This window comes from Triturus cristatus, chromosome 2_1 (assembly GCF_964204655.1).
Source record: "Triturus cristatus chromosome 2_1, aTriCri1.1, whole genome shotgun sequence".
NCBI lineage: Eukaryota > Metazoa > Chordata > Amphibia > Caudata > Salamandridae > Triturus > Triturus cristatus.
The window spans coordinates 456,766,404-456,783,163 of NC_140581.1; the positions used below are offsets into that span (position 1 = coordinate 456,766,404).

At 49.1% G+C, this 16,760-nt stretch overlaps 1 protein-coding gene and 1 non-coding gene across 3 annotated transcripts in view; one reads left to right on the top strand and one right to left on the bottom strand.

Annotated features, from left to right (window-relative positions):
* WDR41 (WD repeat domain 41) overlaps nt 1-16,760 on the top strand; it is a 550,534-nt gene that overhangs the window by 194,045 nt on the left and 339,729 nt on the right. The window lies entirely within an intron of this gene.
* LOC146865461 (U6atac minor spliceosomal RNA) lies at nt 7,405-7,529 on the bottom strand. The gene has a single exon (XR_014977667.1). It is a non-coding gene; the product is annotated as a U6atac minor spliceosomal RNA (small nuclear RNA).

The window sequence follows — 16,760 nt, forward strand, 5'->3', positions numbered from 1 at the left end:
TCTTTAGCTTCCCCTTTTGTCGTTTACCAGCCTAGCGTTGTTCATGAAAGCCTTAAAAATCACCCTGTTCACTATCATACACACGCATTCTGGAACAGCCTTTTCCATGAGTGCTTTGGGCTCTATAAACTTAGTGCCAATATCGGCAACCGTTATCATATAATACATCAGTACATAATCATAATAAAACACACGACACTGAATGTAAGTGGAGAAATATTGCTGCAGGTTTATTAGCATAATAAATATGCAAACACGGTGGGTTATCTTACGGGCGATCCCAGGGCAGGCCAGCCCCATGGCGCCTGCCCGTCTGATAAGCCTAGGGTCACCATGGCAGCGCCAATTGGTGACCACCAAATGTTGGGAGGGTCCACCCCTCCCATCCGTGAACCTCCAGTCCACATGCTTCACCACGCCCCCCCGTGATGGGTGGGCGGAGCATACATGGCAGCCCCCGGTTGCTCAGACCCACAACCGCCTGTCGGTAGCGGGGCGCCGTAGGTCTTCCAGTGGACACGCTAAAAGATCCCTGGGTATCCTGGCTTAGCACCACACGGTGCTGCTGCATGCTATACCCCTTGGTATGTGCAGACCCTGGATCGCCCTGTAACTCCTCCTGCAACACAAAAGTGAAAGTTGTTAGAAAAACCTTCCCCCCCCTTCTTGTCCCTCCTGATGCCGGGTAAGCGGATGGGCGGGTAAGGCAAAACGAACGGACAAGAGGGCGAGGAGGGGGCGGGGACCGAATATGTACCCCCCCTCAAGGCTCCTCCCCGCCGGAAGCAGCTACCTGACTGGGGTCTCCCTAGGTCAAGCCCAGGGACAAGACCTCCCACCCCTGTGCCTTCCTGTGGCACTAAGGCGGCCGCCCTCAAGGGGGCGGGCCGCTGCGCAACCCCCACCCCGGGCAGCCTTACATAGTGCCAATATCGGCAACCGTTATCATATAATACATCAGTACATAATCATAATAAAACACACGACACTGAATGTAAGTGGAGAAATATTGCTGCAGGTTTATTAGCATAATAAATATGCAAACACGGTGGGTTATCTTACGGGCGATCCCAGGGCAGGCCAGCCCCATGGCGCCTGCCCGTCTGATAAGCCTAGGGTCACCATGGCAGCGCCAATTGGTGACCACCAAATGTTGGGAGGGTCCACCCCTCCCATCCGTGAACCTCCAGTCCACATGCTTCACCACGCCCCCCCGTGATGGGTGGGCGGAGCATACATGGCAGCCCCCGGTTGCTCAGACCCACAACCGCCTGTCGGTAGCGGGGCGCCGTAGGTCTTCCAGTGGACACGCTAAAAGATCCCTGGGTATCCTGGCTTAGCACCACACGGTGCTGCTGCATGCTATACCCCTTGGTATGTGCAGACCCTGGATCGCCCTGTAACTCCTCCACAGCCTTGGGAGTGGCCACCGTCACTACCAGGGCCCCCCACCAAGGTAGACCTATTTCCTTACAACCTGCTGCAGCCAAAGCTTCCCCTAGGCCCAGTAGGTCCAGTCTATTCGCAACCCGCAGCTGCCAAGTCTTCACCAAGGTCAAGTAAAATTAAATTCATGCCTAGGGTGGAGAGGTGCACCCCATCACCCTCCAGACACCCTGTTGATTTGGCGTGTAAAAGGCCATGCCTGACGAAGCCAAAGCCTCTTAGCTCAGTGAACTTGCACATGGCGCTATTAACTTTTCTCCTTGACACCTCAATGGCTTCTCCTGAGCGGGCTCCTTGCCAAGGTAGCCTATTACTAACAGCCTGCTGCAGCCAAAGCTTCCCCTAGGTCCAGTAGGAAAAGAACCGTGCCTAAACTAGGGAGGTGCACCCCATCTCCCTCCCGGCACCCTGTGGACTTGGCGTGTATAAGACCATGCCTGATGAAGCCAAGACCTCTTTGCTCTGCGCAACTGCGCATGGCTCCTGGTAGGCCATCATACCTACAGCATACTGATACCGGGCTTCTCCCAGGTCCAGTCAAAACAAGTCTACGCCCAACCGGGCCGGCGGCCAGCGTGCACCATATGGACAGGTTCGCCCAACCTTTCTAAACTCCTCCGTGGATTAGACTGAAATGACCTTAAACCTAAATAGGCGATGGTCCAAAGTTGCCTTTGCATGGCTAAATAACAATCCCTTTGCCAAGACACTCCTGCCTGGCAGTGCCCAGCCTGCCTTCCTTCCTCTTTCACTCCGTTGGAGTATGCCCATCGTATTCCATCAGTCACCACCAAATGTAAAGCCTTGCCCTCCCAAAATTCTGCTAGTATACCAGGGAGAGACAGGTCAGAGTGACCCCAGAGGAGAACAACGTGTAAAATGCTTCTCTATTTGAATACTGGAAAAGCCAGTTGGTCTCCAACAGATTTATAGCTTAAAGTGTTCCCCCGGTGCTTCCCTTAATCATATGGACCGTAGGCCCCTGTTGGAAGGCCACTTCCACAACCTGCATAGCTGCCAGCCAGTGCTGTAGGGCGGGCGAAGTTACCCGGTACTGATGCTCGCAAAGGTACCTGTTTCGCCAAACTCACGGGCGTGCTACTCAGTGAGCAACCAGACTCTGCCCTAGTACCCAGAGGTCAACCCCAAGCCCCTCCAAGTTCTGCTGCTTCACCTGCCTGTTAACACGAATCCCAGGGCAGACCACCGGCCTATAACCCATGCTTGGCCATGCCTGAGCTAAAATACCTCTGAACAGCCTGACAACAGGCTAACCACCAGCATTGCGTTCTGAATGTTTCTGACACTGCCAAGAAACATGCGCATAACTACAGCAACTGGCACCATGCCATAAAAGTAACAGTTCAGCCTTCTATGAAACAAACGTGCCCTTGTGGCGATCAGAGTAGTGCTCCCTCCAAGCCAGCAGCCCTAACAGGCAACCCGCACCCTCTTGGCACTGGCACACCCCCGCCACAGCTGCCCTCGAGTGCCTGGTCGTGTGAGGCCATAACCTATGTTTCATCACTGCGTCATACCGGGGTATGATGACCCATCTACTCTACTGCTGAGTGCCCATTGCACCATCGCAAGTATGCCTTTGCCTGCTCAGAGTCTGGCTGTAAAGTTGGAAGACATTGACCCCCCAGCCCAGGGCGAAGATGGCAGCATTACAGTATCTGGTGCTATAGACGGTCCCCGTACCCCGATGGGACAGAATGCAATGCCCTTGCTCCTGTTGAGCACGAAACCAAAACCAATTGCTCACCCTGGTTTAATACCTTCCTGCTGCTAATCATTTCCTGGCTGAATGTTGACAAATCCATGTTCTGTAATGGCACTACTTCGCCGCCTGCACCATTCTGCCAGTGCCGAAAAGACCTTTGTCATGCTGCATGGCCTCATCAATCATGCCCTGTTCTAGCAGCGCCCGCTTCAGCCGAGGAGCAAACAACTCGCCGGTACCCCCAAACTGGCCCTGATGCGAGACAAACCGGGCCAAGGCACAGCAATGCGGTACTAACTAAAGCAGGTCTAACAGCGTCAACAGGCGTCCTCAGCTTACCATAGGCGTGGTGGAGTGAGGGTATCCAGTGAGAATCAAGATGACAACTTCCCATCTGACCGACCGTGGTGGGAACCACTCCTGCATATTCTAGTACACATGGTCCCAGTTCACATGTCACTGCCTGATGTACGTGCCCTAGGTACATGGTCCCCTTGCATGGCGGCCTGCCATTGAGACCCACACCAGTCCCCGATCAGTACCACTATCTGCCTACGCTACCATCTTGCCTGGCCTTCCTCCATGCCCAGCTGTACCACGCGATGATTGCTCTCCTCCGTCACTTGACCTGACCACACCTAGAAATACAAACACAGCGAGAGGAGGCAGCCTGTGACCTGCCCCAAAACCACTATCCCGCATCAAACCGACCCGATGAAAAGACAAGCGCCTAATGCTCTACACCCCTGGAAGACCCAGGAAATAACCCACCGATCAATCAATCGAGTAAATAACAACGGACATCCTTTCAGCATCTGAAGGCCTAGCCCCTCCGAAGTAACCTGGGAGCCCAACGCCAGGCCTCAGCACCTGTGGCGTGAGTGATCTTTGCCCACTACCGTGTGAGCCAGGGCCCCCTCTTTTTTTTTTTTTTTTTTTTTTTTTTTTTATGACTGAAGCACACGAAAACAACCCTAGCTGTTCCTTGCCGCTAGGTCTTCCTACCCTCAGGAGACCAAGAACGACCAGGAAACAATAACACTCACTCAACACTAGGCGTTCCAAGTCCACTCGGCCTAATTTGCCAGCCGGTGAGCGTTCCAGATTCTTTAGCTTGGCCCCTCCTATGAGCTCCCTGTTGAAAGTGGCGAGCCGGACCTGCCAGTACTATCTACCCTTCAACTCATTGCCGCATGGCGGCACTACCCATTGCAACCCTTGTCAACCAGCTGGCAATGTGGGTTAACCTCCCATTAGGGTGGCGGCAGAGCATCTAGCATGTGTCCTAGATGCCCAATCTATGTGACGTTGTGCCGGGGTAGTGGAAACCTTACACTGATAACTGTGCATCGCACCCTCAGACAATCGTAAAATTACTTGCTATTTAATAAAGCTGTGAATTGCAATGTGTAACTGTTACTACTTTTATCACACTCCAGGAGTGAGAGGCAGAGCTAGCTACTGATGCACTGCCCATTATACATGGGGTTAACAGCAGGCACATCCCCTGTTGGGCTATCTTGTTTGGAAAGGATCCTAGAGCTGAGGATTACACCGCGATCTCCCTGCCAAGTGCAAGTACACCTAAGAAATGAGCCAGTTTCATACCTGAGACCTGTAAATAAATCCCCGTAGACCGGCTACCTAACATGACCATAATGCGTGCTACCGCCTCAGAGTTTGCCTGCAAAATAACTGCTGTGATTCCAGGCTGATATGAAAAACTCATGCCTGAGGCAAGAAGTATTGATGGAAGGATCGTGATGTGGCCAAAATTGCAGTCACTGCACCCCCAGTGGGTTGACCCCTACCCCGCCCATCCTACTTACTTGCTGAGTCCTATCCCAAGTACCTTACCTGCTGACCTACAGTGGCCCTTGGTGCTGAACAAACTATGCCCCGGTATGCTTAGTATCCCCCGGAGCTGCTAGCCTCCCACAGGAAGAGGTGGAACTGGGCCTGCCTATATCTAAGAATACTGGAGGATGTATGTAATTTGCCCTCCTTTGGATAAAACCTGCCCTTACCTACACATGCATAGATTCGTGTGCTGAACTACAGCAAGGAGCATGCCCAAGTAACTTGCCCTTCTATGAGACCTGGGCAGGAGAGGACCTGCGACATACCCCACTATGGTTGACCTACGCAGATCCCAGCTGTGCCCACACACAAGGGAGATTAAGCGATTTGCCCAGAATCACAGGATGTTTAAGCGTCATTGCCGAGACGCCCACCCAGTTCCCCATGTCCAAGGCCCAGCGCCCTAGCCGACAGGGTAACTCATCTCCCCAGCTCTCCATCTTGGCGGCCCGATCTGTACTCCTGTGACGCTGAACATACCAAAGCTAATAGTACTGGCTTGGCCATGCCTCTGTGTTGCATAAGATCAATGAGGCATAATTGCGGCAAGCAGGCATATCATTTGGAAAATGCCTCGGTTCAGGCATGGTGAGGCAGGGTCACCAAACACTACGACAAAATACATTTAAAACATACAAATGTCTGTGTATGTGAGCGCAAAGGCGATGACACGATAAACCTGATTTCCCGGAACCTGACATACTGCGCACATATCCTCGCATCTCTATATATACAAAGCGAGGAGCACTACTAACACCAAGCCCATCTATTGGCTGCTCAGTGCTTATGATTGCATATAGTGAAATAAGTACCCCTCCTAGCTCAATTGCAAGTCCCACCGAGAGCTATTCTACCCTCATGTCAGCCTGCCTGCGAATACGACAGCTGGGCTGTCCCTCCACACCAGTAAAACGCCAATTCTCCATGAAAGACACCAACAGAGCCAGGTGCGCCCTGCGCCAGCTTCAAGTATGGAATAAAACTAAAAACAACTGGTCTGCAGGGCTCCCTAACTAGCTGAGGCAATGACTAGGGAGTGAGGATGCATGCCTACCGGGATTGACTTCTCCCCAGGATGTAATGCAGCAGAAAAACACCAACACGTAGTCAGGCCAGGCCCAGCCTGCAACTCCCAAAATCATATATGTCACCCAAGGAATGTGATATGTCACAAAAGCATATCTCCGAGCAATCACCACCTCTCATTGTGTAAAACTACTTAAACACAATATAGCGCGTCTCCACCTTCAGGGACGGGAGTGTAAGCGACATGCACGCAATCCAATTGTGCGTACGCGACCCCGAGGCTCAAAACCTGGTGCCATTGCCAGCCTGGGGCCTCATACATGCGAAACATGCGCCCACTGAGCAGTACTGTTCTTTTTAGCCACGGCTGCCGGATGGAAAGCTGGGGGCCGCACAATGGATTCAAGCCCGTAACCTGCAGATGCCACAGCATAGCCCACGTGCCCCCCGTGCGCATGCATACCTCTCCGTGTCGCCACTACTGAGGAGATAAAAATTATAGTGCGACTCTACCTGCCGGAAAAGGAGCGCTTACACGAGCACCGTGTTTCCATTGCACATTCAGGCACGGGAGATACAGACAAAAGCGAGGCTCGACCCGAAGGCACTGGAGCGCTGAACACGGGCCCGTAACTACATACTAAAACCCAACAAGGAGGCTCTGCCGGGGTCCAATCAAGCGATCCCAGAAACACCCAAAACTGCAATATCCCAATCCGGGGCCTATACAGCACGAACTTGAGCTATAACTAACCAGGCAAAGAGCACCCACACTCTTGGCCTTCTTCCCTTGAGGTTATTATGACATCGCGCTAGCCCGCCCAAGTCCAATCGGCATCCGCGCGCTACACATAGCACCCGCTCCGCCGCAAGGGGACACACCAAAATGACGCAAGCCTACATAGTGCATACTCTGCCATACATGACACCGTGCCCACATAGCACTATCAGATAAATGCCCCTCACCTCCCATGGCTGATACTCTGCTCCGGTGTGCACATTATATATATATATAGCGAGAACTTGGCCCCACGGTAAAGGGGGGCCCCACATGGCACCGCCTTACATCCACATTCACGCGCGGGGAAAACAAAGACCCGCCTGCGACAGCGCGCGCGTGCCTGAGGCCACACCGCCTCTCCCTACAATGCCCACGCTGAGGCCCGAACCTGGACTCCCCAGATCCAAGCCACCCGCATTCCACACCCAGGGACTTCTCACGTGTACGCGACCTCGCCGCAGCGTAGCCGACGGTCCACATCCTCTCCTCGACAAACCAATTGCGCTAACTTCCCTTCTTAATCATGCGTTGCTGCACTGTATTACTAAAACGCGCATCATGCCTGACATGGTTTAGACGCCAGTAAGTAAGTAACGGTGCCTTAACCGTGCATGTGTTGTAAAGGCCACTAGGACACCCCTTCCATCCTTGTCAAGGGAAGTGCTAACCTTCTCTCCTTTCATCCAACGCTATCCGTACCTGCCAGCATGTGAGGCAACTGGTGCAAGAAAGCGCTATGCTGCCCGATTCTGGGCAAACGCGCGCCATGCTAGCTCCCGCCTCCCAAAATTAGCCCTTTTTGCAAAGTAAACAATGTTCCCTTAATGTATGCTTGGCGGTGTGCATGCAGTTATTGAATAACGTACCTTAAGTTGTAACTTGTGAGTAAAAAGGTGTGCCTCCTTTGAAAACAGTAACCTGCTGACCTATTTACATCAAACGCCCTCTGTAATCTACTTGGCACACGTTCTTAGCAGCAGGAACACCTACCCTCTGCACTAACTTCCCGTTAGTCTAAGCCTCAACTCTACAAAATGCTGATCTCTCCAGGAGGAAATTAATCACACGAGTAACTTGACCCACACGTGAGATCTGAAAGAAACGCAGCATCCGGTGCTTCAAAAGCCTAATAAACATCCAAACCCGGCGCCCACAAGAAGATGGCACCACGGTCGCACCGTCCTAAATCCAGCCCTTCCGGGGCCTCCTCCACGCAATCCCTGCGCTCTACCACTGGGCTACACCCCCTGGCATAATGACACCCGTGCTCTCAAAAAGACAATTCCGACTCTCGCACCCTGGTCCCCTGCTCCGAGGTCGGCAGCACTGTGACAGAAGCGGAGATACCGGAGAATCGAACCTGGGGCCACAGGCATGCACCGCATGCGCTCTAACCTTGAGCTACAGCCCCGCAGCCACGAATGCCTTAATAAAAGCACCGATCCGGGCCCTCCCGGCCACGCTATGGCACCAAGATCACCCGCCGCTCCACCGAGACTCTCGCTTCCAATCAATCACCAACACTTACCGGGATAACTGAGACCTGATCCGGGCTAACCCAGTAACGCTACCACCCCGGTGTTGCAAAATTATATAGCGCGAACTCGGCCATTAAGTGATTAAGTGATTTGCCCAGATCACAGGCTGTGGACGCGACCACGAGGCTCGAACCCAAGGTCTGCAGTCTTGCCGCCGGACCACATCCCGTCCCCAGGGCCTTCAGGCCCAATGAGAGCCCCTTCCAGGGCAAATAACCAAGGCTAAGGGAAGCCGCCGACCGGGACACGTCTAACTGCCGGCTTTCAAAGTACACATTTTTTATATCGCCCACCTCAAGCAGACTCACCGCGACAAGCGGACGTTCTGGGCCGCAGACGATCGTACCAGGCGAGCGATCGATCGAAGTGTGACTCTATCTCTCCCAGAGAACACGACCGACGCGGAACCAGCAGCTAAGGCAAAACGAACGGACAAGAGGGCGAGGAGGGGGCGGGGACCGAATATGTACCCCCCCTCAAGGCTCCTCCCCGCCGGAAGCAGCTACCTGACTGGGGTCTCCCTAGGTCAAGCCCAGGGACAAGACCTCCCACCCCTGTGCCTTCCTGTGGCACTAAGGCGGCCGCCCTCAAGGGGGCGGGCCGCTGCGCAACCCCCACCCCGGGCAGCCTTACAGTTCCCAGGTTCTGGTAGTACCATCCAAAGACCCAGGGCTTTAAGTGGGATGAAAAAACTGGGGGGTGTCTCAAAGGGGCGTGGCCAATAAAATTAAGGGTGAGGCTTAAAAACACGTAAGCTAAAAATCTGTGATTAGCATAGTGTGCTGCCCAACTTGTATTTTGCTGTTTCAGTCATTGCATCCAGAAATATAATACAACAAGTAACATCATACCTACCACAAGTCACGATGATTGGCTTTGTCAATAGTTGTTAGTTGCATAAGATAAATAAGCAGCAACTATGGCTTGTATATAATATTGAAAAAGCTTCCACTTGAAGCCCTGGTGACACCACGCTAATGTTGCCTCTCCTGAGTTTCAAAAAGAGAAGGGAAATCCAGAGGGAAAATGATTCTCTTTAAAGGATTTCCCTTCCCCTAAAAGGCTCACCTAGCATGAGGTAACTTCTCCACTAGTGAGAAGTGAGCAGTGTGAGCACGCGCACATCGATGTGACTGCTGTCACTGCAGTCCGGAAAAAAACGGACCGCCTGTGCCAGGCACAAAACCGAGACCAAAAAAACTGCCGGTGCTCAGCACTGGTGAGACCCGGCCCACTTAAAGCCCTGCATAGACCTACGCCCAGGGAGAGAGGTTAACATTACCCAGTCATGGGGATCGTGTAGGTGAACTAACGCTTCGCAGTCGCCCCACAACGCATTATTACTACTTTACAAGGCACTTAAAATAAACCATGTGAGAGCTGGCAACAGCAGCTGCGTAGTTATGGGTTAACCACAAGTCCATTAAAAAAACTTTTTGGTCGTCTTTATTATTTTAAAAATCTGCTTGGAATTTGGCAAACAATATATATCTACATACATTTTGCTGTTTTAGTTTGTTATGCAAATTGGTATGGGGAAAATTAGAGGCGGGGATCCAACGTTTTAATATTTTTTTTTTTTTTTAAAGAATTTTATATAGCGCAAACTTGAAGTGCTTTACATAGCACCAGTTGCAGTAGATGAGGACACATTTATTTTTGTTATGCACGGGGAGATTACGGGCCATATGTAGGTAGCCTCACATTTACCGATTCATAAATACCGAATTTTACCGATTCGGTATTTATGAATCGGTAAATGTGATGTAGGTAATGATTCGGTAAAGTTTACCGAATCGGAAAAATTCGGTAATTATGAATCGGTATTTACCGATTCCGTAATGAGGCATACCTTCCCATTGATTCCTATGGGCCTGGGGGCCCATAGGAATCAATGGGAAGGTATGCCTCATTACCGATTCAGTAAATACCGATTCGGTAATGGGGGGAGCATATACAAGGGTGGCAGGGTGTCACATTGACACCCTGTTGCACCCCTGAATCTTGCATGTGTGCACATGTGGCGCACATACATGCCCTAAGGGCATGTATGTCTGCCACATGGCACTCTTAAATCTGCAAAATATTGCTTTTTGCAAGGTATTCGTTATTTATCACCAACCTGTATTTGGTGGTAAATAACGAATTCTTAAGACTAATTTTCACTCTTTAGAGTGCCCCCTACATTGCATTTCTGGATTCGGTATTTACCGAATCGGTATTTTACCGATTTCTTAATTTCCGATTCGGTAAATACCCCTACATCGCAAATGCCTAAATACCGGTCGGTAACGGGATATTTACCGAATTTTGTCCGTTACCGACCGGTATTTGGCTTCCTACATGAGGCCCTAAGTGATTTACCCAGAATTTCAGCGTCATTGCCGAGACTCGAACCCAGTTCCCCAGATTCGCGGTCGACCGCCCTAGCCGTTATCCAACTCCTCTCCCGTTTGGAAACACAAAGGATTTTCCCGTTCTAGTGTTTTTTTCAAATGACAATTCAAAAATGTATTTGCAGATTTGCATCAAATCTGATTATCAGGAAGGCCCGTGCCTTCTGTGTGTCCTCTGTGATTTGCCATAAATCTAGCTTTTTTAGCAAGTATTTTTAACAAATTGGGTTTGTGAACCAGTTCTGAAATATGAATTCAAAATCGTACCTGATTGTCCGAGATACTAATTTGACCTACTCCAGAGAGTTGGTGTACTGATAGCGCAGGTCTCCGTAACCACTATAGCACTCATCTCAGTCCTTTCGAGGGCAGGGACGGGAATGTGGCAGTCATCGTGCAGGTCAACAGGGGGCCCCTGTCTTCCCAGTCTCCCTCATCTTCAGCAACTACCTCTAAGCCTCTTTAGTTTGCCTTTAGGTGCACAGACCCTTCCTGTGGGGGCGAGATTTCATTTTTTCATCCCATAATGGTGATCCGTCACGTTCAACAAATTGTGGTCATAAGGATTGTTTCGCATGGCTACGTCCTATATTTTCTGTTGGCTCTCCCACATCGCCCCCACAGCCTCCCCTCCCCCACACCCAATCAACTTTTAGAGGAGCAAATCATTTTGCCACAGGTAATGTGTGTCTCGCTTTCCAAGGGTGCCATTGAGAGGGTTCCAGACTCTGAAAGAGGAGAGGGTTGCTAATCTTGGTTTTACCTTTTGCTGAAAAAGGATTGAAGCTTCGATCTCTCAATACCTTCCTGTGGAAGGACAAATTCAAAATACTGATGTCGGCTCAGATCGTGGCCACACTAGGCTCAGGAGACTGGGTGGTGTCCTTAGACCTGCAGGACATGTTATTTCATATACCTGTCCTGCAGTCCCTCAGACATTATTGAAGTTCAAGATCGGCCAGAGGCATTTCTAATTTTCAGTACTCCTCTTTGGCCTCAGTTGTGATGGCGGTGGTCAAAGTACACCTTTGGAGGTTCAGGTTCCACGTGCCAAAGTCGGACCTCTCTCCTTTGTAAAGGTTACTATTCATTGGGGCTATCCTGGATGCACTGCAATTCCATGCCTGCCCTCCTCTGCAACAAATCTAGGGCATATGGCTATGATCTTGATGTTTCAGCCTGAATCTCAATGAGAGCAGCTCTGAGGCTTCTTGGCCTCTTAGCCTGCATAATTTTTCTGGTCGGCAATGCATGGCACATGTGGGGTCTGCAAGGGAATTTGAATTCCTACTGAACCCAGCACTGCGGAGATATGACAGATTTTATTCAGATTTTGAAAGAGACATCCCGTGATCTGCAATGATGGGTGCTGGTGCACAATTGGTGCAGCAGCAGGCCTTTTTCTCTTCTTTACCCAGATTTGTTGGTGGTGACAGATGCATCAGTACAGAGCTGGGGAGATCATTTGGGGGAGGTGGAGAACAGAGAATTCTGGTCCTTGGTGGAAGCTTAGTTCCCAATCAGTCTGTTCGAGCTAAGAGCCATTAATTTGGCGTTGAAGTCTTTCCTGCTGTCTATCAAGGGGTGTCTGGTGCAGGCTCTCATGGACTGCAACGTGGTACTGTAACAAGCAGGTCATGGTGGGGCCAAGGGTTCTAGGCCAGGAGGCTCTGTGACTGTGGAGCTCAATAAAGTGTCAGGGCAACCCTAATTGCGATCCACCTGGCGGCATTCTTCGATGTCAGTGTGGATCACAAATTACTTCTGCGTCCCGAGATGGCACATGGCATTTTCAGACCGTGGGAGAAACCTGGCTAGATTTGTTTTCTCCACCTTCAAGAAGGCGCAGTGTTAAAGGATTTGCTATTTGGAGTTTCTGTGAAGAGACTCACTAGGAGATGCAATCTGTTTGAAATGGAACACAGGATTCCTATGCTCACTTCCAGCCCTGCCTCTCCTACCCCAAGGTCTGAAAAAGATAAGTAACTACTACTGGGTCCTAGCCATCCTAGTGACTCCACAATGGGCTAGGAGAGTTTGCTACCTTGAACCTTTGGGCATGAGCATCTGCACTCAGATTAGGCTACCGTCAGTTGGACCCATTACAGGCTAAACTGTGGATGTTTTGTTATTTGGCCCAGCGAGAGCTTACACTGGGCACTGTTAGGGCATAACCAGTCTTGAGTTGCTTGTGTGCTGGTTCAGGGAGGACCTGGCCAGGCTGTTCAGGCTGGACTGTTCTTTTTGGAGCAGGGCCAAGACTGATTTGAGTATAAGAACAGGAAATGGGTGGCACGGATGATGTCAGCGCAGATTCCACCTACAGTGTAATGATGAGCTTATTAGTCTGAACAGGTACAAAGACAATGGAAGACCAACCACACCAATGCCCTCTATAAACAGGTGAAACCCGAAACTATAGTCCAATATCCTTGAATGCACCTTGTAGGACACAAATTAATTATTTAACCAGACTCTTCCTGTATACTTTCATATTGTTCTTTTCCAAACATTCCAAACTAACACATGTTTCATCTGGCCTCTTCACCAAGACTTGATTAGGTCTTGCATTGGACACATTGTTAGGTCTCGGCTAGCGAAGGCTGCGCTTGCGCAGTCTCGCTTGCGAGATTTAATGTCTTTAAGTAGTGGGCTTGAACCCGCCCCTCTTCTCCATTGGCTGGCTTCCTAAACGGAGGCCAGCCATTGGAGGAGAGGGGCGTCTGTACATTTAAGCCCCGTCTTTTTCGGATTCGGGGCGTGTTTTTTAGTTTATTTCTCTCCTCTGGAATGTAAACATCCCAGCCAATGGGAAGAGGAGAGAAAGTAAAACACGACCCCGAATCTGAAAATGACGCTGCGTTTCTCCGAGGCATTTCTGCTTGACCTCGGAGAAACATGGTGGCGCTCGCTCCCTCTCCTCGGGCCGAAGCTACTAAAATCAAATACAGTACTAAGCAAAGCCAGCATCCTATGCTCATCCACCTTCATGCTGGTCGACCACTTACCGGGATTCAAAAATCTCCTGCACGTACGTAAAAATGCCTCATTATTTACCTACGCACCGGGTCTCTTTATATACCCAACTTGATCAGCAGAAGATCGAGCCAAATCACCCCGTTTGTGAAACATCGAGATGAGACTTGAGAAGTTACTTTGCCTCCGCCATTTTATAAGGCATTTAAGAATATGTTTGATATTCTTAAATGACTTCTAAAATGGAGGAGGCAAAGTAACCTTGAGTCCCATCTAGATGTTGAGCATATATATAATTGTTCTTCTCTGTCTAAAATCTTTCAAATTGTGCGGGCTGGTGTAGCGCCCCCTGTGCGCCGTGTTGCAGGCCTCTGTGCCACATACAGATGGTTAACAAGTATTAATTCTAGATTTCGTCAGTGTTTTGGCAAAGTCTGTCCCCAGACCAGTTAAAGCGCTTTCATTGTTTACACTTCTTAAAATTTTTGGGGAACTGCGGGTGGGCAGCACTTTGATTCCTTGCCTCATGCACGAGTGTCCCCGGAGCCGCCCCTCCCCCCCCTTCACTGAGAGGGTGTGTCTTGCGTCGTCATCGAAATGGCCTCTTAATTGTTCTTCTCTGTCTAAAATCTTTAAAATTGTGCGGGCTGGTGTAGCGCATCCTACACCCCGTGTTGCAGGCCGCTGTGCCACATACAGATGGTTAACAAGTATTAATTCTAGATTTCGTCAGTGTTTTGGCAAAGTCTGTCCCCAGACCAGTTAAAGCGCTTTCATTGTTTACACTTCTTAAAATTTTGGGGGAACTGCGGGTGGGCAGCACTTCGATTCCTTGCCTCATGCACGAGTGTCCCCGGAGCCGCCCCTCCCCCCCCCTTCACTGAGAGGGTGTGTCTTGCGTCGTGTCTCACCACACTCTAACACTTGCACAGCTGCACCAGCCGTTATTAGAGCCCCAGTGAGTGGCTGAAAACACGACCGAGAGTACACATCGCACGGGTTTAGGACAGAGATCTGTGCACACGGAAACTGACGCTCCAGTGAGTCTCACACGAACACACATACTTTCCTTCTCTTTCCTTCTCTCGCTTCTTCTTATCCTCTTTTCTCATATATTATTCTTATTTCTTTTTCTTTCCCACTTCATTTTCTTTCATCCTCTCAGTTCCTTTCCATTCTTGTAGATATTTATTTCCTTCTCTATGTGTGTCGCACACTTTTCTTTCCTTTTTATTTCGCTGCTTCAAAAATCATGAATCTCAAAACGTCTTTTCCACCTTTCAGATAATCTAATAATTTTTATTAGTCTTTTTTTTTTTAAATGCTTAATTTTTAGTGATAAGTGCAAAGATCTAGAAACAATGGTGCCACTTCTGCTTTGGCTCCCAAGATCAATATGTATGTGTCTTGATCTATGTGTGTGTGTGTGGCTCTGTGTAAGTGTGGGTGGCTCTGTGTGTGTGTGGAAGGCTCTGTGTGTGTGTATGAGTATGCCTCTGTGTGTGTGACTGTGTGGGTGGCTTTTTTGTAGGTGGCTCTATGCATGGGTGGCTCTGTCTTTGTGTGGGTAACTCTGTGTGTGTGTGTAGGTGGCTCTGTATGGGTGGCTCTACATATAGCTGGATCCAAACTGAAGATTGATTCACTTATTTAATCCATCACTTTTTTGTATGCTTCGAGCACTAGCAGTCCCCCCGCCAAATGGTTATGGGCTCATTCCACTCGAGGCAGGGCTGCCACTACTGTGTTGGCATGTGGCGTGCTAGTCCTGGATATCTGTTAGGCTTCTTCGTGGGCATTTCTGCACACGTTCACAAAGCAGTACTGTCTTGACAGTCTGGTCTGTAGGGATAGGAATTTTTCCCGTTCAGTCCTGCAGGACTGTTTGGTCTTAGCCATTCCACAGACCTACCACCTTGGGAGACACTGCATTGCTATCTGTTCACAAGGTGAAGAATCAGCGGTTAGAAATATCCGTTAGAAGAACAAGTTACTTACCTTCAGGAACAGAGTTTCTGGTGATGCCTTCCTGCTATGCTCTCATTTGTTGCTGGACATAGACTCAGAAGTATTTCCATTAAGGATACACAAAGTTTTTTACAGTTAAGTATACTTAAGAGACTGGAATACCTAAATATGAATTTTGTTTCCACTGCTGTACTGAAAAATGAATCTACTTTTTGTTTAATGTTAACTAACACATCTTCAATAAATACAGAATGTTAAACAGTATTGCTCAATTATGATATATTGGGCAGAGGTTCTTGTTTACCTCTTTGGAATATGAAAATAGAGCCATTTTTTCACTGAAACCTTGCCAGTTTTCATAATATTAGCTGGTCAAAGAAAGTGGTTACGAATTCCAATTTGCTAGTGTTTAATAGCTATAATATGTTGTTTCAAATGTAACTTTAGACTCTAATAATTTTGTAGAAAAATATTTTGGCAGAAATATTCTTACTTTGAAACCAACTTTGCTCAGCTTTATGCAAATTAGGTTTGACTCCTGATCTTTTTGTTGTTCGCGTTGCTTTCTGTTTTTTCCCACAATTTCATTTACTTGTGGGGTGGCATTGACAGCCAACGTAACCACTGATATTAGGGTTGGCCTATTTGACATACCAAACATTCAGATAACTCTGTTATTTAGGATGACCAAAACAACTGCAAATTTTCTCGACTGATATTTATATGGACGCAAGTTGCTCACCTAAGTTTAACTGAAGTACAAATATGACTCGGCAGCAATGACGTATATGTACCTGTTACCCATGTCCGTACTTATGGAAAGTTGCCACTATTGCATCTTCCCAGGAATACTTCAGGAATTCATTGAGAATTCCATAGGTTTTTAATCCTACACTCAACATAGCTGAAAATCTACTGGTGTAGTAGATTTAACATGTATATGGTGAATCGTGCTCATGATTATTTGCATGTAAATTGCCGAAACCCTTTCATTATTTTCCTTTTTCGGTGATCCCAGTCTTAACCAATACAGACAGCAAAGG